The sequence below is a fragment of the Sipha flava genome, unplaced genomic scaffold, assembly GCF_003268045.1.
Source record: "Sipha flava isolate LNK unplaced genomic scaffold, YSA_version1 0_pilon_pilon, whole genome shotgun sequence".
In the NCBI taxonomy this organism is placed as follows: domain Eukaryota; kingdom Metazoa; phylum Arthropoda; class Insecta; order Hemiptera; family Aphididae; genus Sipha; species Sipha flava.
In genome coordinates this window covers 6,302,525-6,328,056 of record NW_020271713.1, presented here as the reverse complement: position 1 = coordinate 6,328,056, position 25,532 = coordinate 6,302,525, and the positions used below count along the sequence as shown (strand labels likewise).

At 30.9% G+C, this 25,532-nt stretch overlaps 1 long non-coding RNA gene across 1 annotated transcript in view; it reads right to left on the bottom strand.

Annotated features, from left to right (window-relative positions):
- Positions 1 to 24,864, bottom strand: part of LOC112686989 — a 72,302-nt gene extending 47,438 nt beyond the window's left edge. Inside the window, exons 1-2 of the long non-coding RNA XR_003149129.1 lie at positions 24,394 to 24,864; positions 24,136 to 24,270 (exon numbers count right to left, since the gene is read on the bottom strand). This is a non-coding gene — a long non-coding RNA (uncharacterized LOC112686989). The remainder of the gene's footprint in view (positions 1 to 24,135; positions 24,271 to 24,393) is intronic.
- Between the last annotated feature and the right edge of the window lie 668 nt (positions 24,865 to 25,532).

Genomic DNA, 25,532 nt, shown 5'->3' with positions numbered 1-25,532 from the left:
CACACACACACACACACACACACACACACACACACACACACACACACAGTAATACAGTCTTCTGTCTTCAGTTTTTTTAAAAAAAAAAAAATACCTTTCCCTTGAATCACTCTATCAATTAAAAAAGCCTGCATCAAAACCCGTTGCGTAATTTTAAAGATCTAAGCATACATTTTGCACTATTTATTAGTATTTTTTATCATTTTATGTGATGACGTTTTTGGTGGCCCTTCTGAAGAAATGCATCCAAGGGTCTTTAATTAACAGGCGGATACTGGTAGTCTACACCATCATCACAAGTTTGTATTTTCCATTTGAATCACCGCTGCAGAACGACTATCGTTTTCAAACATGTGCTCAATTCCTCCCTTAGACTGAACAATGTGCGCCCACGCGTAATTACAAGGGTAGTGTTCAGTGATAGTCCCATCAACTTTATTGAGTGTATAATACGCCTACGAATATTTTAATATTTTAGACGATGGTGGTGGGAAAGGATTTTAAATACGAATACTAACGAAAAATGTATACATATTATTTTATTACTCGGAAAACGTAAATGTATACACGTATACGTTTTTATTTTTTACAGAACAATTAAAATGAAAATTATTTAAATAAACCGATACCATTGTAAATACATAGTGTACCGTCAACAATAACTTCATAGTTATGCACTAATGGTCTGAATGAAAACTGAACATCTATTACGGAAACGGAGGCCAAATTAAAAATTTTAAAACTATTTACATTAAATACTTTACCGCGAAGTGACTCGGGTGTTATACGTGGTGCACCCGGGAATTGTCGATATAACGTTGAAAGTATACGGCGCGTGTGTAGGGCGCACCTATGGGAACACCACTGGTAGTGCCCACTGTCCGCCGTGGACGGTTCCGATACGCGGACGTGGTCTCCGCCGGAATGTTGCGTTTCGCCGCTCGTTACACCCTACCAGCAGTCAGCTACCGGTCGACGTCGATAGATTTTCCGGACACAAACGCGTGACGTCCACGCACGCCAATAACTGCCAATGCATAGGCACAATGCATGCATACAGGATATGCCGATACACTCGCGTGAGGCGGCCGTGGAATAAATTAATAATACCAAACGGTCAGTTTCGAACGTAAACAAAAACGGTCGCCATGCCCCTCCTACCCCTCCCCCCACCCCGTTTGACCGTGAACGCGTGTGTGAGCGCTAAGTTGCTGACCTTATCTCTCGTGTCGCACTAACAACGGGATTAAAACCGTTCGATTTATTCACGGTGGCAGTTAAATCAATGTTCGCGACTAGTTTTTTGTACCTGCCGTGTGCTGATGGAAATCGTTTCGGTGCGACCGCGACGGCAAAGAATCGACGTCGAATTGATCTCATTTCGTTCCCGGATTTCGATCAATGTTTGTGTACGTAATACATTATAATATTATCAAATGTTCGGCTGCAATGCGCAGTGCCCTCCCCTATTTAGGCATTAGAAAGACGAAAACCAATGTTTAATTGTCATGTATTTTATTTTGTTTTGCATTTACATTAATTATAATATATCATATAACGTGTCTCCGCGCACTACTGTACCACTTCCATAATTGTACGCCGAAATGCAGAATTGGTGCAAGAGGATTTGATGGGACTTAAAACTTTCAATTATTTTTCAGTGATTTTCAAGCGTATCGCTTAAACAACTTTATTTTTTTTTTTTTTGTGAGTGAACTGTATCGCGAGACGCTTAATACTTTTGTATCTTTATTTTCGAACTTCACAACATTCATCTACATTTATTGTTATCGTTATATATACATATATTGACAGCTGATAAATACTGAAGTTATTGTTATAAACACCAAACCTAGTAAATGTTATTAAAGTTGAAGTTTAAAACTTAAAAGCTTCAAATACCAACGAAGGAAGCTGGGAATAAAGGACTCGTTGATGCTTCCGTGATCAAAGTTTTCCGGAGCAAAAAGTGTGGCGGAAACGCTCTTTGGAAATGATTTAGCTCGTTCTTTTATTCTGATTGTTTTAAAGGTACACTGAACAAATTTTGTATGTTATATTCATATAATTTTTACAAATAGTTATTTACAGCTTGCTTAGCTTTTAAGATTTTGTTTGTTTTATAGAATGTGACGAATCTAATGATAAATTGACAACTTTTTTTATGATATTAATATTTATCAAACAAAAATACTGTACTACTACTCATCGTATATTACCTTTTTTCATGTTTGAGATAATATTTAGACGTTTGATTTTATAGAACAATATCAATGATTACAACATCAACAACGACCATGAAAAGAATAATAAAATTGGGAACGTTTTAAAAACGAAGGGAATATTTTGGTTCGGCGGCTAGGTAAGGTATCTATACACACATTACATATTATGATGTTAACCCAACACGGTGTATTTTATAAAATGAGTGTCGACACAACAATCTATCATATTGTCATCCATCATTAAATCTTCCATTTTTTTAATCCAATGAAATATTTATATATATATATATATATACATATATATATGGTTAGAAATTACCTTATATATATTTTATCCATGTTACATTTTTGGAAAGATGATAAATTGAGATTAACTGATGTCTATTTGGAAAGTAAATGCTACACGAATTCCTTGCAAAGAAAATAGTTTATGATCCTGATAAATTAACTTCATTCCTTTAAATATAATTCAACAATACTTAATGTTTTGTGTAATATTTTTTTTAATCTATTATTTATCGAGACATGTATAAAAAAAACCTGTTTGTATAATTATAGGGAATATTTAAACTTAAAAATTATTGAACTTTTCTAAGCTCTTTAGCTATTCGTAAGTTAAACACTTTTTACCGGTTAAAATGGCTTAAATATTATTATAGATTATTATTATACAGTATATTTATTTTGAAGATATACATATATATATATATATATACATAAATAACACTCAAAAATTCAAAAAATACTTTTATTACGCTGCTTATGTTTTAATGTCAGTGATCACCTGCATGCATATAATTATAAGAGCCTCAGAAATACACTACATTGGATTTACGGACATCTCTCAATAATGGAAAACTGTTTGACAAGAATATTTTTAAACACCCCACTAGGAAAATATTTGTGTGTTCTAGTCTATTAAAATTAAATATCTGTGTACAGTGATAAATGCACATTCCCTAACGTATTAGATATTTACTCTTAATGTATAACGAAAAAAAAAGTTTCTCATAAAATTCTTTACATAGTTTCATTATAGGTATGTCTGACGTATAAAATATTTTATACACGCAAAGTCGATTATCTTTATTATGAAATCTCAAACTTGAACATTAATTGACACATAAAATATCATAATTTAATTTAACAATTTACCATAACATCATCGAGTAATAAAATAATTTAAACGATTTTTAAAATGTATGTCTTGGAATAATAATTTTATTTAAAAATTATCAGAGTTCTATAATCAACAGTACTTGTATTTATATTAAATATGATGTGTACTTAAATTTTCCCGCGAGGGAAATATATTCTTTATGGCTATGATGGTGACAGCCCGCTTCTGCAAAACTAAATTATTTTGGAATTCAAATGAGAAATAATTTACTAACTAATTTTATGTGTTTCTTTATAATTAAACAAGAATTAATAAATTTAAATAACTATATTACACGCATAAACGTGATGAAATGTCAAATTTGAATAGGAAAAAGAAGCGCGCTTTGTTGTTTTAGGAAACGACAGCAAAAAGCGTGATAAATATGGTCACTACGTTAATATATAACTGAAAATCGGTAAAATATAATTATATGTTGGGTCTACACCGTGGCATGTCATTGAATATTTTTTGTATACAGAAAATATTTCAAAGTTACAACTCTGATTTACTAACATACTATCATAGTGCATCAGTTACAACTGTCCGTAAGAAAATTTTCATAACGATTTTTCTTAAATATACATAATTTAAAACATCAGCGTTTTTCATTATGAAATATATCAATACATTTTTATGGATATCTAAGTCGGCTGGCTCTATTACCATAATAGTTGTAATAATATATATAATAAATCGCTCTTTAACAAATACTAAAATTTTCTAAAATTAAAAACTTGCTTCTTCGAGAATTTTTCTCACAAACATTTTATAGAGTAAAATTATTAACAAACTTTCAGTGTTGTTTGGGTAACCAATGAAGGCGCGAAGGGCTAATATTTGAATCACGTGATAACGAAAAAATGGGTATGGGTGATCTTTGAAAAAATAAAATCAAAAAAATAATTATTATGGTAAAATACTTATACATTGAACACATTATAATAATAATATGAAATGAGAACTACAGCATTATAACTTATAAATTATAAATATAAACATTAATACACGCAGTGAATTTGGGGCCATTTAAAATTATGTAGTGTAAATTATTTTAGTGGGTGACCCTATGTGTTCGAGTAGAAAAAACTTCCCGTCGCCAATGTTGATAACTACTAAATAACATATTATATTGTTATTCACAATTATTGAACAATAAGTTCTACGCTAGCTTTCAGTAGTTTGCTATTCATTAAACAATAAACTGTAATATTATACTCGTTCAATATATTTGTACTGTATTATTAAGTATTATACTATTTTATATTATCAAAATTATTAAGACTATTTAAAAAAGGACAAAATAAAGCAATTTTTTTAATTTCTCCAATTTTAATATAAACATTAAAAAATTTTAGTTTTAAATATATAAGTTTTCAACGAAAAATATAAAAACAATTTTGACAATGCTTAAACCGAAAAATAAAGCAAGGAAAGTAGGCTATAAATTTCAGTAGTAATAATTTTTAATATATTCATTATGATGCATAATCCCAACCTGTAACAGATTATTTTACTCTGAAATATACAACACAAAAAATACTATCGAGCTAGAGCGTAAATACCGGGTTATTTTTGACTCTCCTTCAATTTTAACACAATGCTCTTATTTCTCTTAAAATATAAAATATTTTTGTTTCAATAATTACATGTGATTTAATGGAAATTGATAACTTATCATTCATTGCCTTTGGGATGTGTTTTTATAATCTAACAAATTACTTAAAAACGAAAAAAACTAAACATTTAAGTAAGCAGTGGCGTAGCCAAGGGGGAGGGTAGGCTAAGGGGGCTATAGCCTCCCTCCCATGGGCCGTGTTTATATGTATAATGTATCTTAACTATTTAATAGAATCAATGGATGCTCGTTTTAATCAAAGGCTTATTGATGTTATGCCACTTGAAGGACTTATTCCGACCAATTTAAATATGTATGACGATAAAAATATTATAAAAGCTGTTAAAATATATGTCCAAGATCTCCATAATGATACCTCATCTACAATCAGAGCTGACCTGTTCATATGGAGGCAACAATGGAGTCAAAATACTATTCCAAAACCGAATTCTGCTCTTGATTCACTCTCTCATCGCACCAATCTTCGACATAATATTAAAATACTTTTACAATTATTCGCCACGTTACTAGTTACCTCTTTCACTCCGGAAAAAATGTTTTCAGCACTTAATCGCTTAAAATTTTTTTTAAGAAGCACCATGTCAGAAAACAGACTGAATGGGTTAGCTATGGCTAATATAAATAAAAAAGAGCAATTCGATGAAAGTGAAATAATAACTGTATTTGCCAGAAATTCGCCTAAGAGGATGCAGCTGTCAGAGTGGAGCAAGTGATTGAACACTGAAACCAAAATTTTATTATTATTATAAATTATATATTAATAAATATTTTTAAAACTATATTAAAATGCTTGAATTACATTTAGAAACTTGGTGGTAGATGGTGGGCGGGGGTTGAGGGTAAATTCTCATATCCTCTCTTAGCTTACTTATCTGAAAAAGTGGTTAGCCCCCCCCCCCATTTAAAAATCCTGGCTACGCCACTGTAGTAAGTATATTTAATAACCAGTAGCAATTCGCTCATTCATAATATCTTACTATGTAATATATAATCAATGATAATTTATTTTGTATTATAAGAAAATGTAAAGTTTCAACTTTAACGGTACTATAACTTGTTAACCGATACAAAACAGAACAAAGTTGAAAATGTCTAATCCTTTGCCGAAAATATTTAAGTTTCGATAAGTACCTACCGAAAATTTATCTTTTATAAAATTAAGTTTGTATTTAAAATTATTTTAAATCATACTTTTGAGTTAAATTAAATTTCCGACTTTCATAAAATACATATTGAGTTATTAAAACATTTATAATCAATTAAAACTAATTGGTTTCGTAGTTTTATTCACTTAGATTTAACATCTTTAAACCAAGAGACTTATTTAACCATTTAAGTTTTTTTTTTTATGTTCGTGATATTAGTTTTCATACTTCAAAAGATTTTGTTATTAGTCGGAATCAATTTATTTTTTAAATTCATTACAGTGATATTATTTAAATATTAGTTTGACCGAAGTACGCTATATAACCACGAATGACGGTAATGTACAAAAATTCATATTTGACACTCAAATTCAAAAATCGAACATTTTCATTTTTGAATGCTATCTATCTATTTTGACATAGGCGGACATTTAGTTGAATTTTTGGGGGGCTATAATAATTCAATGTAAAATAACCCGCAGGGTCTTCGCCCCCCACAACCCATTTCTGTGCACAAGTAAAACTTATTACCATTAAAAATATAGATATGTTTAAATTGTATAAAAAAAAACACTAAATAACGTATATTTAAAAATAATTAATATTTTATTTTAATGACAAATATTTATTTATATCAGCAGAGGTATTCAAAATATCGTCGATTTTTATATTTTTCGATACATCTTTTTCAATATATAGTATTGAAAGATCGCTGAACCTATCTTGAACCAACAATTTCCGTAGCTAAGTTTTTATTTTTTTTAATTTCACTGAAACTTCTTTCGCAAGTAGCCAAACTATGTAATTGGTATTGTTAATGCTATTGTAAATTGTTTTTTATTATTTCTTATTTTGCGATTTTCAAAAAAAAACTAACAGATAATTATGAAAACAACGAATGACATTTCCTACAAAATTTTTGATTTTGGGTGGCTATTAAAATATCTGGGGGGTCTAAGACCCCCCCCCCTTCGATGTTCGCCTATGTATTTTGATATTTTATATTATTATATTTTCGATCGTTTACACTTGATAGATACCGTTAAAATTATCTTTGCTAGGAATTATTTCCAATTGAGTTTTTTATTGTTTTCCGATTTATTTATTTTTTAATGATACGGAAATATTTATTCTACCATCCGCACAAATGTCATTAATGATTGTTAATAATATTTGTACATATTACTTTCCAAATGTAAGCAATAAAACAATATTTTGTAGGTAGTAATATACATGTTCATTCGTCGGTAGTGTTCATTTTAAATTATGTAAATCGATTATTGATATATTTTAAACGATAAAATATGCAAAAGAACTGCAACGATTCGCGTGCGTTCAGCAGTACATAATAGTATAGTACCTAAATAACTGGAATGACGTCGCGTCGCGTGTTATAAATTCGTATGATAAGCAATAATACGTAAATCGATTCATCCCAAATATATATAGTTGGTATCTACAATAATTTAATTCGTCTGCCAGCCATATGGCAATATTGCATATAGTGTTTTCCACGAACAATATTTAATATCATCAGTGTACGTTTTATACTTCGAAAGAAATGTTTCGTTTTTATAACACATCATTATTCATTGTTTTCTTTTTGGACGGAACTAAAACTTGATATTGAAAACGGCACAAAGTTTTAGTTCTATTCTTTTTTTTTTGTATTCAATATTAATTTGTGCTCGATGGCGTACCTCGTAACAAAGTGACTCAACACACCGTCCGTTATTAATAACAATATACCACCTCGGCACAGTGTTCGGTGCATGGGGCACAACTAGAGCCCAAATATTGGGGGCTGGAAATAAAATTAAATGGTATTTAACTGTGATTACTATAGATTAATAGATCTGAAAAAAAACAGGGGTGTTACATTTTACCTCAGGGGTGCTAAAAACCCAATTTTGCCCCCCTAGTTATGGCTATTGTTCAGTGTGAAACTGAAACGTGTTCATGCTGCGCACAACTCGGCCACAACAACGGTCGCAACACGGTAGTAGATCATCACTATACCTAGTTATCAACAATACACAATTTAGGTATCTATGCGAAATAGCATTCTAGATCTCGCGTTTTTATTGACTCGGACGTTCTGAACGGACAAAACGATATAAAAAATAATGTGTGTGTACGAATGCGTTGTACATATACACGGTTTTCGTAAGCCGCCATTGCCGGCCGACTGGCCGGTTTGGAGGAGCACACGACGGTATCTTGTCCATTCACGTTGTATTAAAAATAGAGAGTGACCCTTTTGCCGATTCGGTATCGTTGGCCTTGGTTAACACAATTTCGTTGTTCTGACATTTGCACACCAGAGTCATGGGCAAATTATTATTATTATTATAAATGTACAGCCGCCATTTACACGAAATCGAAATTTTTACACGCGCTAGTACAAAGTATACGGACGTGCATGCACTTGCGTGTAATTTTTTATTTTTAATATTTAAAATGCTATCTGTCCCGTTATACGGAATAGACCATCGCATTGTGATGTCATTGCTTATCTTACATATCATCGCTATATATAACATGGGTTAATTGCATCGGGGGAAAAAATTAAAAAAATAAAATTGATGTTCAACATCATTGTGTATAGGTGTGTGTATGTATTAATGTATTAACTTGCGTGTATTATAACGAATTGATTTAAGTAAATCCTAAAGATAATAAAAAAATCAACAGTGAATATGGAATTTGATCTATATAATATATATACTCGTATAAACGGACATAGTGAATTCACGCATTATGAGACCCGTTGCAGTCAACAATCAATATTCTAGTAAAATGTTAATGTTTGTGATTAATATACTAATATGCAATACTAGGTACAATAATATGTGTACACATAAAGCGTGTGCAAATAATGTGAGCAAATAATTGCGATTAAATGTCATAATGTTTTTTCTCTATTTACTTCTACATCTAATTTAGAGATTAGGTGAAATGATAAAAATATTGCTGGTGAATTAATTACATATGTGTACATCATTGAAAATATACCCATTAGAATATTCAAATTGATTAACAATATTCATACACTCTCTGATTATTTAGAATGACATAATATTCGAGAATCATCCTACTATTAATATAATACAATATTATCGACTTTAGTACTAGACTAATAGACCATTTTTATTAATGTTTATGTTAATAATTAATAATTTAGAAAGTATATTATTGATTTTGAACTAATGTAACACATCATTACATATTTTTAAACGTATTGAATGTTTTTGAGGATGAATAAAATATGATTCTTTAAAGTTTAAGATAAGGTAAAAAGCATCTAAACTCTGCATGGTTAATAAACCTAATGGTTGCTACAATATTATTTTAATATAGCACATTCCTTCAACATTTGGCGTCTAATTTAAGTATAATATTATCCACTACCTATTCAGATGATTGTTCTATTTTTAAACTTAAAATCGTTGGTTATTTAACTTTATACGAACAGGGGAATTTTTTTCTAACGTTGCATCCATTTCATTTATTTGAAAGCTAACTAATTTTTTGACATAAATTCGTAAATTATTATTATTTAAATACAAATTATTTTTTCTCGGATTAATATTAAAATCTGCTATAAACTGCAAAATCATGGAAATGCATTGAAGTAATTAAGTAAATTATAAATTTAAAATATATACTGTATATTAGTGTAACTTACACATTTTTGTTATTACAAATATATTAAAACTCCACTATACACGTCAATATCGAAAATGAACTTCTAATTTATTACTTGATTTATATTATTAAGTTTCCAAAGATATATTTATAATTACATAATTAAATGATTAACAAATGAAAATAAATCACAACAAATGTAAGTATCTACGAGAAGTATTTTATTTATTCATTATCATGATTTTATTTATGTTCAATAATCTGTAATTTTAGAGTCTTAGCCTTGTAGTTATAAAAAACATCAGTCAGTCACTGATGTTTTAATTTTTCGCATTTTAAATGTTAAATATAATAAAATAATAATAATAATAATAATAATAATATAGGAAATAAATATTTTTATAGTGCACCATTTTCGTTAGCCATTTTTAATAAATTTTACCTTGGAAGTGGATATACGATACAATCTTACGCAGACCATAAGTTACATCCCTGAGTTTCGAGAGATAATTGAAAAGAAAAATTCATAACCATAACCCAAAATATTTAAAACTCATAATAATCGGATTTCTTTTAAGTTGTTCTATTTTGTATAATAATATGCTATATTATAGTTTGATATTTGGTCATAAAATACATCCCACGTAAGCTATTTTATAGTTTTACATTTATAGTAAATTTATACCAAATTAGAACGACAGTGTTGTAAATTTATACATGTACTAACATTCTATAACAGTATAGATACACATGGTTGAGAGCAAATATCTTCTTAAAATTAGATCTTCATACTAAAATATTTAATCTCCTTCGTTCAGTAAATTATAATTCGTGATGTTAATTACCTATGTACATTTATATTATACACAAATACAATAAATATGTTCTGCACGTAAAAATATAATTTATCAACTTAATAAAAATATTAAAATAATAATTAAATATATAAATTATGTATAATTCAAATTGACGTCTGTTACAAAATTGAATTTTTTTTGCTGTTCTTTAATTATTAATTCAAATCATGATTTATTTTAGAGACCTGAATTCTCTAATTGTTTAAAAGTCATACAGTTTCTGTTACATTCGTAATCTGTATACTTTTGATGAAATGGAATAATGAAAGCTTATAAAGGATTATGTTATCTTACAATGTATTTAAGTTTATTAATAAATTCTCAGAAATGTTATTGTTCATCCAAAGTTTATGACATTAAAAATATTCCATTAATAAGGTGGGAAAATCAGCAAAGACGACGTTTTTCGTTTACGGAAACAACTTTGTATGTTTCACTGACAGTGTTTTATGACTCATGTAATATTTATAATGTTTCGAACCAAGAATATTATTATTTTCTTTGTCAGGAGGGAAATTATCGAAGAGAAATATTATCAGACTTTCGAACATGTGTTCGATTATGTAATCTGCTTGATACACATTAGTTTCAGTAAGCAATTTTCAATTTGTTGATTGAGAATTTAGCGTCGAAAGTGTAAAACTTGGCCATGGAATACCATAAAACGAAAACGTAAGAGTTTTCCCGACCTTTTATAAATGGATACAGCGTGTGACACGGTCTGAGAAGTTGAGTTCCTCCGAGATTAGTTGGTTTAAGATAATACGTATTTCGAATTTTGCGTATCCACGTTATTCAGTTTCAATTTCAGACATCGCATAGTGTACATAGTGTACATAGTATATGATTAAAATCAGTATCCAGACAGAGTCATTAACCCGCTTGTGGTATTTTATACGATCGACGTGCCAGCTACTATTATTATTATAATTCATATTTTAATTATCATGGGACATGCTGTCATGATTTTTTTTTTATTATTAACTTTAACATGGCATATAAATACAATATTCTACGTATATTAAAAATGAAATATAACAGTTTGATTTTTTTTCATATTTTGTATCGAAGCTCCTCTTTAAAGTTTAATATGGTAATACACCTAAGATAATCTAACTTTTAACGATCTAAACACATTCCAATATCAATTTATGTTATTTTAACTCGTACACCTAAACTATACTTCGTACTGATAACAATATACTATTAATTGTTTTACTTATTTCGTTTCACGTGCACAATTAATTTGTATAACAATAACTGTTTGTGGAGATGTTATGTAATTGTCATCAAGTGAATCTGAATAAAAAAAAAAAGAAGCCCGTAATTGAACACTTTTTCAGAATTATAATTAACGGGTGAAATGTTTAGAAGAATAAAAATAATATAATACTGTATTCATAACAAAGCGGCAAATGGAGGTCGTGTTTCATTGTTCAATCAAATTGCACGTAGGTAGTAGTGTATATTTTTCGTTATTTTTTTTTAAAATTTTTTTTATTGATTTAGAAAGACTACAAATACATTACAATAATGTAATTGTCAACATTAATTATGCGCTACTAACATTTTGTATGTAAATATCGTGACCTATGGGTTGTTAAAGCATAGTTAAATAAATATCGATGTACATTACAGCGCGTGCAAACGTTAATTACCAACGAGAATTGCGTGCAAACGCGTATATTAATTCGACATGACAAATTATATTGTTGCAAGGGTGGTTTAAAGTCAAAGAAATCAACTTTCAGGAAATTACTGTTTATGCCCTCTTATGACCGTCGGCCATCCGCAAATATATCAGATTCTATTTGATGGCTATTTGCATACAACTATTGGCTTTGTAAACATATTAAACAAAATGTATGTAGATATCTTATAAGTATCGTAATTGTAAAAATTAAACATTTTTTTTAAACAAAATGGTCAGTTATTAATTACAACATAATTATAATTATATAATAGTGTCATAAAAAAAAGGAATACGCCAAATTCAGGCCCAACATTTTAGATGTGTATTTTTTATAACCATTGTACTATAGTTTCAGAACCTTCGGCTAAATAAACTATCTAATTTATAATCACTAATATTAATCAGTAATTTTGATTATTTCACAATGCGTAAGGTGGTGAAACTTTAAAATGTAATCTATAATTGTTGTATTAATACTGATAATTCAAGATTGTAAGTAAATTATATGTGTATAATATAAAATAATTAACACTACTGAAAATGTATGATTATGCACTAGTGTTAAATAACACTAATAATCATATTAAATTTCGATTCACCTAAAATTTGATATTCCTAATACTCAATAGCGTTTAAAACTGACTGATGTATAAACGTTTTAAAAACATAATTTTTATATAACAAAAATTGTATTTATTTTATCGATCAAATAGGAATTAATAAAAGGCTTAAAATAGGTTTAAATGATTTTTGTGCATTAAAATAAAATGTATGGTGACTCAAATAATTTAAATTTAACTTTTATTTATAATATAAGCTTTTATTATTCTTTCTTTTTTTCGTATAAATACGATGCAATATTTAACGATTCGAAATAGTTTAAGCTCAAAATCGTTTTTTATGATGAATAAATTAATAAAATAATTATTTACTAGTGGTTTTTTGTATTATAAATATTATTTCATAACTGAAAACACCAAATGAATATAATTTAAGTATTAACTGTGTGGGATGTGTTATTTGTTTTTAAATTTTTCGCCTCGGAGAGAAAAATATTGCTATTGTATTTACACTAACCTAATTTGATATTTTGTTTATTTATCTGTGGAAATATATACGAGATATTTTATATGGCCACAGGCAGTGCAGTACTCAATTTTATCCGGAATCTCATAAAAAAAAAAGGAAGAACGGTTATTTCCATTAAAATATATATTGCGAAAACTTGAAAGATTCGTTAAGTTGTATTAAATTATATATTTATGTTTTTCTATCATACCAAAAAGCAATTTTTAATTCAACATATCGTGTCATAAAAAATGAGTGTGGAACTAAACTCTTATTATATATATTATTTAGTGTAAACTTTTGAGAGAAAAAAAAAATCTTAATTGGAATCTATATTAAAGTATAATATTATATATTAATTAGTTATTTTATATTTTATTTTAAATGTTGCACCCTAATAGGTATATTATTTATATTAATTTCTCGAAAATTAACCATTTAAAAATATGAAAACATAAATCACATTTTATAGCATAATATACATTAATCAAAATGTAAATAACCACTAACTCTTTATAAACTATATAAATTATAAATTATTGCCGATTGTAAATAGTCTATTGCCCGAGCGTAATATCGAAAACTAAAGGAAGATAATTCATTTTATAATTTTAGATAAATGTATTATGTCATATTAGAAAAATTCTTAAACGTGGACACATTGTATATCTATACATACGTTTTATTAATAGATTAATACATTTTTATACATTAACCAAGGACCTAATCACTCAAAATGTGAATAAATATAACCTTATGACCTAACCAGTAAATAATCAAAAGAGAATAATATAAAAGAGAAAATATAGAAATATTATGTTGCTACTACAATTTTATACCTTTATGCAACTTATTTATTCATCATTGAATTCATTACTTTGAAGCTTATTGTTATGCGGGTATTTGTATTATATTTTTCATGACAAAAATATTTGTTGGGTGTACTAAAAAATTCTATAAATTAGTTAAAAGGAAGTCTTAAATTAGTATTGAATCGCATGACATTGTGCAAAACTAAACAAAGCTTCGTTGTTTCAATGTTTTAAAAAAAAAAGGGTTAGGAATTCGATAATATTGATTTTCAAAATTGTAGAAATAGCCGTATATAAATATGTTCATGTATAAACAATAAACTATCGGTCATATGACCTATGGTCTACTGTACTTCGATGCATGGTCGCTGGTTCAAGCCTATTTTGAAAGTCCGTTTCGCTTTCCAAACTAGACCATGCTCCAGAAATAAAAATCCTCAACCACTTCGCAACCAACTGTTTTGAAATACGAATTCCAACGCATAAATTAACCGAACTCTGATCCTACTTTACAATAAACATCACAAGAGGCCTGTTGTCAAATCCCACTTAAAAAGAAAAAAGTTTTAACCAACATTATATTTAGAGTGAAAAGTATACGAAAAAAAAATGTTTATTGTAATATTCAATAATTTTTAAATTCAAACAATGTTAAAATAAGAAAACAAAACTTTACCGAAACATCTGTATAACTATTGTGGAAATTATTATTATTTATTATTCATTATTGACTTCATAGATAATACTATTGTCATTTAAATTTTTGATTTGTGGTATAACAAAATTTTAAGTATTAATTTTACAGCCCACATTGTAAATGTCTTATATTTAGTTATCAAATAAAACATATACGAGTATGTATAATTTATGAATAAATATTTATTTTTAATGTATACAAGGTTTCCTGTATATATTGTCTGTATCATTCATGAATATCCAGAATATTTTATAATTTAATTATAAATAAAATGTATTTATTTTATGTTTGATTTTGAAACTGAAATATTCTAGAAAAATGTATGTAACTCTGATAGACATTATAATATAAATAAAAAAATGCAAGTGCCACATAAGTATATTAAACAAAATCAAGTAAATATACATGTGTTTATTCTCTCGATTTTTAGATTTCATTTTTTAGATTTTAAAAGGAAATAATATGATCAAATAATTAAATATGATCATAAAAAGAGATATGGAATCATATAAAAATAATAAAGATTGTAGATAATTAAATGGTACAAAATTAATTTAACAATCTTTGTCATATTTTAGTGCACTTCCACGATTGTCTAAATCCACTTAAGTAAAATATTTGTTTTATAATTTTAAATAATAATTAAAGATTTCCAAACGTTAATCAGAAATCAAAAGTTTTATTAGTTACATAATGTATGAAATTATGGTAGAAAATTTTGAAATTATATTTAAACAATAAAGTGTACAACTTAATTAAGAAAATCTGAATTAATTAGTTTACCTGTGTAACATAAAATAAAATCAGTTTTATATTTCAGTAATTCAATTAAAATGTGGCACTAATTGTTATCTTTTCCAAATTAAGTTTTTAATTTAAATATTCAAAATGATATATCTAAATAGGTACAATTCTATAGTAAAATAAATTTCCATAACTTTTTATTGCTTCAATGGACGTCTATAGTTAAGGTTTAAAATTAAATGACACACATTCATATAGAATCATATTTTACACTCCTATAAGAACACTAACGATTTATATAAATTAATGTTACTTGTATTTCTTACTTAAGAATATTAACTTAAATTAATTCTTGGAATATTATAAACACTTAAGTATTTAAGAACGTTAAATGCGAATTTTTTATTTATAATAAACAGTTTCATTACATTTACTAATTTTATTTTATAATTCATCAGTTGTTGTTAAGAGTACTTTTTTTTTTTTTATCGAAAAATAGTTAAAATGACAGGTTTTAAAAAAAATAAGAAGAATTATATAATTACTAAAACCAATTCATATTACGCATATAAAAATAAAAACTAGTGCCATAAAATCCCTTTAAAATTTAAAAATTCTTGAAAATTATATTTTTTCACTTTATAATTATTTTTTTTCATATTTATTATAATACAAATGATTGATTAAAATACTTTAATTTAAACCGATATCTTATTTAGTAGTTATTCGTTAATATGTTTTTAAATTTTTCAACAATAAAAACGTTAAATTTAAGTTCAATGCCTATTAAAAATGATTTGATTTCTTGTATAAAATTAAGGCATTTTATATAATATATTAAATATATCAATATTACATTTAAATATTTCATATTGCGTTTGAATTTGAAATGCTTAAATTTTCTTAAAAAAAAATGTTATTATTTATTAATTACCAACCAACTAGGATATTACATTATGTAGGTAAAGAATGTAAGCTGTTGGTATATATTTTTTAATAATTAAAAGAAAAATACAGTTAATCGGGTGATGTTCCATTAGAACATACCAATGGATAAATTCACATTAATTAATTAAATATCAATGTTATGTAAAATTCATAGTATATTTTAATATACTTTTAAAATAATTAATTAATAATCTCCAGTTTTATTTCTGCACTCTGTGTAATAGAAAAAAACAATAAAACCACGTAACACAGCTAAGCTATCGTAAAAAAAAAAAAAAGGTGAACAGCGAGATAAAATTCTAGAATGTGCTTATACTAATAGTTTACACTCCACCAAAGGTAATTTTAATAATATAAAATAAATTATATACATACATAGTACATGAATATACCACTAATACCCATTATATTTATTTTTATCTTAATATCCTATCAGTTTTATTTTTTATTGTAATAATTTAATTTTTGAATAGAAAAATTAGTGTTGCAATTTAAAACGTATTTAAAATTAATTTTAGATTTCATATTAAATTTAATGGATAATACATTTTTATTTAATAGCCAAGTTTTTTATATTGTCGATAAACACTTTTATTCCGTATAGGTATGAAGTCTAAAAGTTTCAAGGTATACAAATATATCTTCCTCTGATTGCTAATAAGTAAACATAAATACTGAAGATTTGCGATAAGTGATTTTTGCAAATCATAATTAGTTCAACAAAATTTAATTGATTAGTAGTATTGCAATTCAAAGGCACATTTTATAATTTTCTTTAAACATTTATTTGGAAGTTTTCAATTAATAAAATTTAACTTTAACTGAGAATATCAGTTGCCAAGTTTGGAACATTTTAGAAATATTAATTAACTTTAAAGCACCGAGGTATTGAAAAATAACGTAAACAATGTAAACACACCGAAATGTCTGTATTAAAAATCAACTAAAATTTTTTTCCGATTTCATATAGACAGTTGAAAAATTAATTAATTAATTATAACTTATTTTAATAGTATATCAAAATAAATGATGAATTAAAAAAATGTATTAAAGCCATTAGAGATATATTTTCACAACCATAAAATGAATGATTAAAAATGATTGTTGAGATTTTATCATCTAATAGTTATCAAGATGAACGGTCGTAAATTAACTATCACAAATAAAACGTTATGAGCTTTATAAGCTTGCGATAAATATTTCGATGTCATTTATGCCCTTTGGCCATCTTGAGAGATTACGCGTGGAATTGGATAAATAAGAAGTATTATTGCCGAAGAGAAATACTCCTACTCGCCTTTGAAAATACGCAATAATTAATTGGTAGAATATTAAAACTAGTTTAATTGATATTTATATTTTCTAATTGCCAGTTATAATTGGCACCGACACATATCTAAATACATGTAGTAAATCATAGTATATAATTAAAATTTTAAATATAAGGAGGTTCCGGACGACATAGAAATTGAAAAATTGTTAATTTAACCGAAATATTAACGCTATGAACTTAATAAAATAAAACTGTTTAGTCATTTTGCAATTTTGCCCGAAACTTTTTCAGAAAAAACTCGGACATGATTCTATTCACACAACGCTAAAATAAACCACCTATAGATTGTTAATTTACGGCAGTACGATTATTATTTTCTGAATTCGAGATGACAAAAGGGAAACGAATTTAATCAACAACTCAAAATTAGCATTCTGTCTCACCGATTGTATTCACTCGATTTCCTAAAAAATAAAAATTCCAAAACCATTATACTTGTAACATTACAATCTTGAATATTTATTAAACTGTAACTGTACGATATCCTATATTATCCATATTGTATGCTATCCATTACCCATTGGCTTGTTTACCGGTTGTTCTTTATTCATGTCGACGCATAATGTAATGCGCATCATTTTAAGAGCTACACAGCCGTAGGAAAATAGGGTTAATTTAGAGGGTCGTATAGCTTCGTGAGCTTTTCAGTGAAACCAATTCGTACTGCATACGGTCAATTGTGTACGAGCACGCACGCATATATTGTAACATGTACGTCATGTTTACAGCAAAACCGTGGGACGGCGATCCGTTGACAACGCGCGGAAACACAATACCGTCATAGACGGATTTTAGGTATATTTCGACCACGTCACGATTATTATAATACTGCTGCGGCGGACGGACGTGGACCACACGACGACAATCCGAAAACGAATCGCATGTAATATCGTTTCGTCCGCGCTCGTTTCATGCGATTCATGTCTCGATTTCCGCACCGAGGGTCGGCGATGCTCCGGCGGCGGTTGTGGTTGACGTGCACGTATCTCAACAATTTTTGATTGGTCCGTCGCGGAACAAAAAGAGGTTTTACAAATAATCTGCCGTTAAAACATGGCGACCTAACGGCGAATCGACAGAACGCTTACGGGACGAAGAAAAATAATAGTGAAAACTGAAAAACTCCTGTGGTCTCGTTAACATAACACGACGATCGGGGCGCACGCGTCTTTTCGAGATCCGATTTCAAACCGTCCGCGGCACAGGGCTCCCTCCCACCCACCGCCATCCATCGGCGGCTCCCCCTTGTCGTACACGTATATATATATGTTTATAATAATATACACCGAACGGCTGCGGTGCTTGTGTAACGCGTGCGATAACATTTGGCAACGACGTCGATCAGGAAGACGGCGGCGGCGTCGGCGTCGGCCGGATCGGTGCGAGGCTGAACAGCTGCGCGCGTGCACGTCGACTCGTTAACGTACGGCGTAGCTCTGCGAGTGGAATGAAAATACGTTCCGAGGACGCTTGGTCGTCGGACCGGACCCGAACCGGCTCCGACCGGTGCGCGACGCGTGTCTAACGAGACCGGACCGCGGAGGGATCGCACGGTGCACGCATGGTCGGCATGGTAGATGGCTTTGTAAACGAGCGCGCGCGGTCCCGTTGTGTCCGCACGCGTTATTTTTATCTTCTCGTCCCGCGGGGACCGTTGCCGCTCCGAACACGCCAATATTCGTATGCCGTACGGGGACGGGCGGTCGACGCGCCCGCGCGCGCGGCCAGAACCGAGTACACTGCTCTGCGGCTCGCGACCAGTCCACTAGACGTGACCGTAACGCCGGGTTCACCCTGTTGCAATTACTTGCGTTGTAGACTTGCTTTGAATATTGTTTCGTTTCAAAAGCGATCATTACGTACATCCCTGGTTCCGCGCATCTTCGTTTTTATATTGGTCCGGTTTTACGTTCCGTAGTATCGGTCGTGATGACGATAAAAAATAATTCATTTCAATACGTTCACTCTTCGTTCAAACTATACTTTGGTTTGGAGGCCATTTCAGTGTTTAAAAGAAATGAAATTATTACAAAAAAATAATGAACGAATTTCATAAAACACAATCACATTGATCCAAGTGGTTCACCATTCGTGTTCGGGAATGAACTGGCATACAAGTACCTAATAGCATTCAAACTATGTCCGACATGTTGGACTGCATGCGTATTATCAACGTTCGCATTCGTTCAATTTCGTTCTTGCACGAGTAAAAATAAACTTGCGGGAAAAAGCATACAAGAAATTGCAATAGCGTGAACCCGGTATAACGCGTGCTATGATGCGTAAAGTATATACGATTTATACAAACCAAATGCGTATACGCTCATACGTGTATAAGTACGCGGACGCTATAACGAACACCGTTACGCGGTGCGTGCGTGTAGTAGGTCGGGAAATATTTGTTTCGCGCACACGGTTGCCGGCAGTCGGACTGTCCGTTTTTCCGAACGAAGCGAAACTCGTTTGGGAAACGCTGGAAAATCAGGAAAATCGGGAACCGTGGAAAGTAGCTAACCAGTCGAACGGACGACGCAGTGATAACAACATCTACAAATCGTGTACCTGTTACGAGGAAATCTTTTGATCGTAAAAAATCAATCATATTACTTGTGTGTGAAATTGTATCGGATATCGGCAAAACACATCGGATAAAATGATACAATGATTTTTACGTGTTTTACCTTAATGTAATCGTTAACGATTTCTCAAATTTACTGAGAGAGCGAACTTAAAAGAACACGAGTAAGAAATCGGATATGACGTTGTTTTAATGCCAAAATCAACACGCTGTTACATTATTTATTGTTAAATACTATATATTATAAGAAAATAAAATATGAAGGTTGATATTTTGCAGCTGCAAGTTCTAGCAATATTGCAAGGACTATTGTTTTTGTAAAGTCGATTGTTTTCTTTTGTTTCTTTAATGCATGTATATATATATATATATACAAACTATGAATTTTTAAAATTTACTGTTGAAACAAATAAATCTCAATTTATAAACTTCTATTTGTAAAATTAAAAAAAAAAATCAATATAGAAAATGATTAAAATGATTATAAAGAACTTCTGGAACTGAATCTTTTTCTGAGTGAAAACCCACCAAATGGTATATCTTTACGCTATCCTGGTACTTATCATCATGCCAGATAGATGTCAAAAGTAATTTACTCTTTCAAAATGTATATGTTTCAAAAGCAATTTAAACTTGTTCGAAAAGACATTTCGAGATGTATGTATTTTTATAGTTAAATTATATTGAATTTATATTTTAAAAATCTTAATTGAATGCCCATATGAAGCTATTTCTAAAACAGCTATACATATTTTCATGAAAATGTATGATATCTTGCTCCTGAAAGTATTGCATTATAATTTTTTCATTTTCGAGTACCAACCGAAATTAAAATTAAAATGGTTGAAACAATCATCACAGGACATTGATGATACAGTTAACAAAAAATTGCTTTAAGTAAAGAGGATATGAAAACATTGAAAAAAAGAAAATCAAATTAATTTGTATCCAAAAATAGTTAACTTTTCAAGATTGAAATATACAACTGACTTTATACATTTTTACCAGGATAGTTGAAAAGAAAGAGAAGGCAATCAAAAAGAAGTTATTATTTTAACAATGTTGCGAGTATTACATGATGTTACAGAAAGAATCCTCAAGTTAGTTAAAAAGTATAATAGTATACTGACGAAAGATGAAAACCGAAAACAGCTTTTATTATAAGTTGTAAATGATAAAAATATCTATCCTGATTCTAAAAAAAAATATATTAATTCATACATAGAATTGTACAATAGAACCTTTATTACAATCCATTTTTTTTACATTTTTATTATTCTATTGAACTATTGTTTTATTTCAATCAGTGACGTATTTGGGATAATTTTTCAAGAGGGGCAAAATCTGTACATTTGATTTTGACATATTAACGTCAAAACGTTCACTATTCTAAAAACATAAAATATTTCAATCAACTCGAAACTCAAACAACAGAAACAACTATAAAGTATAATAAAAATGAAGTACTAGCACATAATATTGATTATTGATTATAACTATAAATAATTTATTCTTATTTTTAATCTATGATTATAACATAGAATTTGAAATGTACTCGTATGTAAGATACGGTTTCTGTTGCAATTACAATATAATTTATATATATATATATTTTAATATTATATGTATAATAATTATATGATATTTTATATATTATATATTATTTTTCATAGAAAATAATATATAACCAGAAATATTATAACATTTTTAGTAGACAGTATTTTAATTTATAATTAAGCTTCTATCAAGTGTTATGCTTTATGCGATATATTCTGAATATTATAAAAAAAAAACATTAATACAACAATGTTAAACAATATTCAACTTTTTTACGGCACGTAAAAGATTAGGTTAGTATTAGTCATCACTAAATTTAACTCACATAACTTTCTTATGGCAATAAAAAAAAACTGGAAGGGTGAGAAATTAAAAATATTGAAATTTCCTCTCCCTGCCTATAAATATGAGCCACCCTTATATATGTGTATATATAAATATCTTTTTTACCCTACCATACCACCTCTGATGAGTTATTTCCCTTGGTAACTTTTTTCTTTGATTTCTATCTATAAAATATCATATAAGACTTTTATCATCCCCTCAAAACATGGCTAATAAATTTGGCAAACCATGCCTTTAGAAACATTCTGTTTTTAGTTGTTATGCTACCCTTCTAGTTCAGCGTTCTTTCACTGCACACACAAAATATACATACGCACACACGTTTCTCGGTTCGGAATTTGGGAACGCGGTTTTCCTCAATACATTTTATAGTAATAATAATAACCGGGCCCGGTGTGTGTTAATCTCAGTCATCTCCAACACGGTCACCACGACCGTCAACGTGCAACCAACTCGCACAGATGATCGGACGATTAAAATACAGGCATTAAATCAGAGAAAAGTGTAGTACGTTCGGGTCCTCGTTCGCGCGCACCGCCGACTTTCAACTGCTTAAACTTGTATGTACACTGCTGGGATCACTGAGTACTAAATTTTTACGCGGCGAAAATGACTATAGTTTACGTACACGGAGGGGGTACGCATACCCGTCCGTCCGTCCCTCTCTTCTTTGCATTAATCTCTTTCCCTCGATCTTTCTCGATCTCTGCTCCTATCAGTCTCTCTCGCACACCAAATTTGCTCTCTCTCTCACTGTATATGATTATCTCCGTCTTTCTCTGGTGCTTCTCATCCGGGTATTTCTCTGTCGCAGTCATGAAATAATGCCAAAACATTACGAGCAGCCGACGAAACCAGAGCAATCCGGTGTGCGTTAGCGTGTAATGGTATTTCGAATGGCGAGCAACCGCGGCTGCTGCGGTGGGGGACACCGATGTCGTAGACAAAGCTAAAAATGCACTCGCCTTCGTGTATATAGCAATGAGAGTGTATTATAGTTATTGACGTGTTTGAGTTCTCCGTCGCCGTCGTAATAGACCAATGCATCGTTTAAGCGGCGAACGTTTCCATCCAGATGTAAAAAACACGTGTTAACCATCTCCTCCCCACCTCGCACTAAGAAACACTCAAGATCATTCTCATGTATACACGCAATCGTCAGCGAGCACGTACCGTACACGTACACGTATGTGTAGCCAGTGGCGTAGGTAAAGGGGTTTTGGGTTAAACCCTCCCCCCTAATTCCAAAATGAATAGATAAATAAATAAATTAGTGTTAATAAAAATAATCATTATCTAAATATATCGATCCCCTCTACCCATTAATCAATTTTACCTACGTCTTCGCGTGTAGCGAAAGCAAATTAATACTAATTAATATTATTATTATAATAATTAATATTAATAATAGATTATACATCATTATGCCGACGACCGATCTCGACCTTTGTAAGAGTAAAGGCGAACGTGAGGCCGACCGTTTTCAAAAAGGCGCGATGTTTTAAAACTACGGTTTATCGGCACGTGTCTAACGCGCACATTTTCACTAACGCCGAATGTCGAGCGACAACGGATAACACCGATCGTCACTCATATCATAACTTATCGAAACTTACATAAAACTATACTTATGTCATTACAATACACTCGGAGTAATTGTTAAACGTCCAACCGGTCAGCAACATACCTGTTTCCGGGCTTGTACACGATGTAGGTACCACGTGCGTCACGAGAAACGTTTGGTTTTCACAGCGAGCGCGCCTCGAAGCCGGCGGCAGCGATGGCGATGAGTACGGTTCGCGGCGTACGATTGTACAACCGACTGTTCGGACATGGAAATAAAAAAAGGATGGTTACAAAACGGTATTTTTTTTTATTTTTCCTCCGGACGTTGATCGTTACGAGCTATCGACGCGCGTGCATCACGCACGTTACAAACACGTACCTAATGGAGCCGTCGATCACTGACGGTGGTGGTATCGCAGTCAAAAGACGGGTTTTCGCCGGCGACCGGACGGATTGCCGTACGGGGTTCGTCTTCACGCGGGGACCTTCTCAGCGGTCGTCTTGGATGAACAATCGTTCCGAAAACGGAACGCCACGCGCCCGGCAACGGCTGTCCGAGGCGGATTTACGATGACGGAATGTTATGACGGCGTTGAATTCGACTTGGACGCGAGCGAAAAATTGAAATAACCGAAATTCGCGTACGTGCGTTCATGCGAGTGTGCTCGTGTGTGTGTGTGTGTTTGTGTAAGACGGTCGAGACCCGCTGCTGCCGACGTCCGCAACAACCGCACACGGAGAGCGCACTGGCGATCACTAGCGGCGGCAACGAGCTTTTTTGGCGCGTTTCAAAAGCGGCGGCGGCGGCGACGGTGTACAGTGTATGCTTATTTTAAGTGTCGGTCCGCCCAAAATGACGTTCGGTCCGCCACCGCAGCAGCACCGGCATCGGCTGGCGCGTAAGAACGCTTCGGTTCGCCTTGGAACGTGTGTGTGCACATATAACGGCACCGCCAGCACTCCTCCGGTGACCCCCCGATCGCCCCTCCCACCTCCGTGTGTGCAGCAGTCGCTTTCGTCGCCTGCCGCCGCCGCCGCCGTTACCGTCACAGACACCTTTGGTCACCGCGACGTCAGTCGAAGTCGGCACGAAGAGCGCTCGTGGACCATCGCAAATATGTACATACGTATATATATATATATATATATATATATATATATATATATATATATATATATATATATATATGTATGTGTGTATATATATGTGTGTGTGTGTGTGTGTACGCAGACGCTCGCGCGCGCACACACATACACGCACGCACGCACGTTCGGACCAGGAATAACTCGAACGCACGCCCGCGAGCTTTGCCAAAAAAACTTTTAAGACGTTAATTTTTTTTTTTTTTTAAATATATAATTATTTTTTTCTCCCGACCGAGTACCAAACTTTTACCTGCCTACCTGTTTAACCCGATCTGTGGTCATCGCGCTATCACGGGTTTTTTTTTTTTCTTTTCCTAATAATTATGCGTCTAAATTTAAAGTACTTCGAATATTTCACTGTTTTTGGAAACA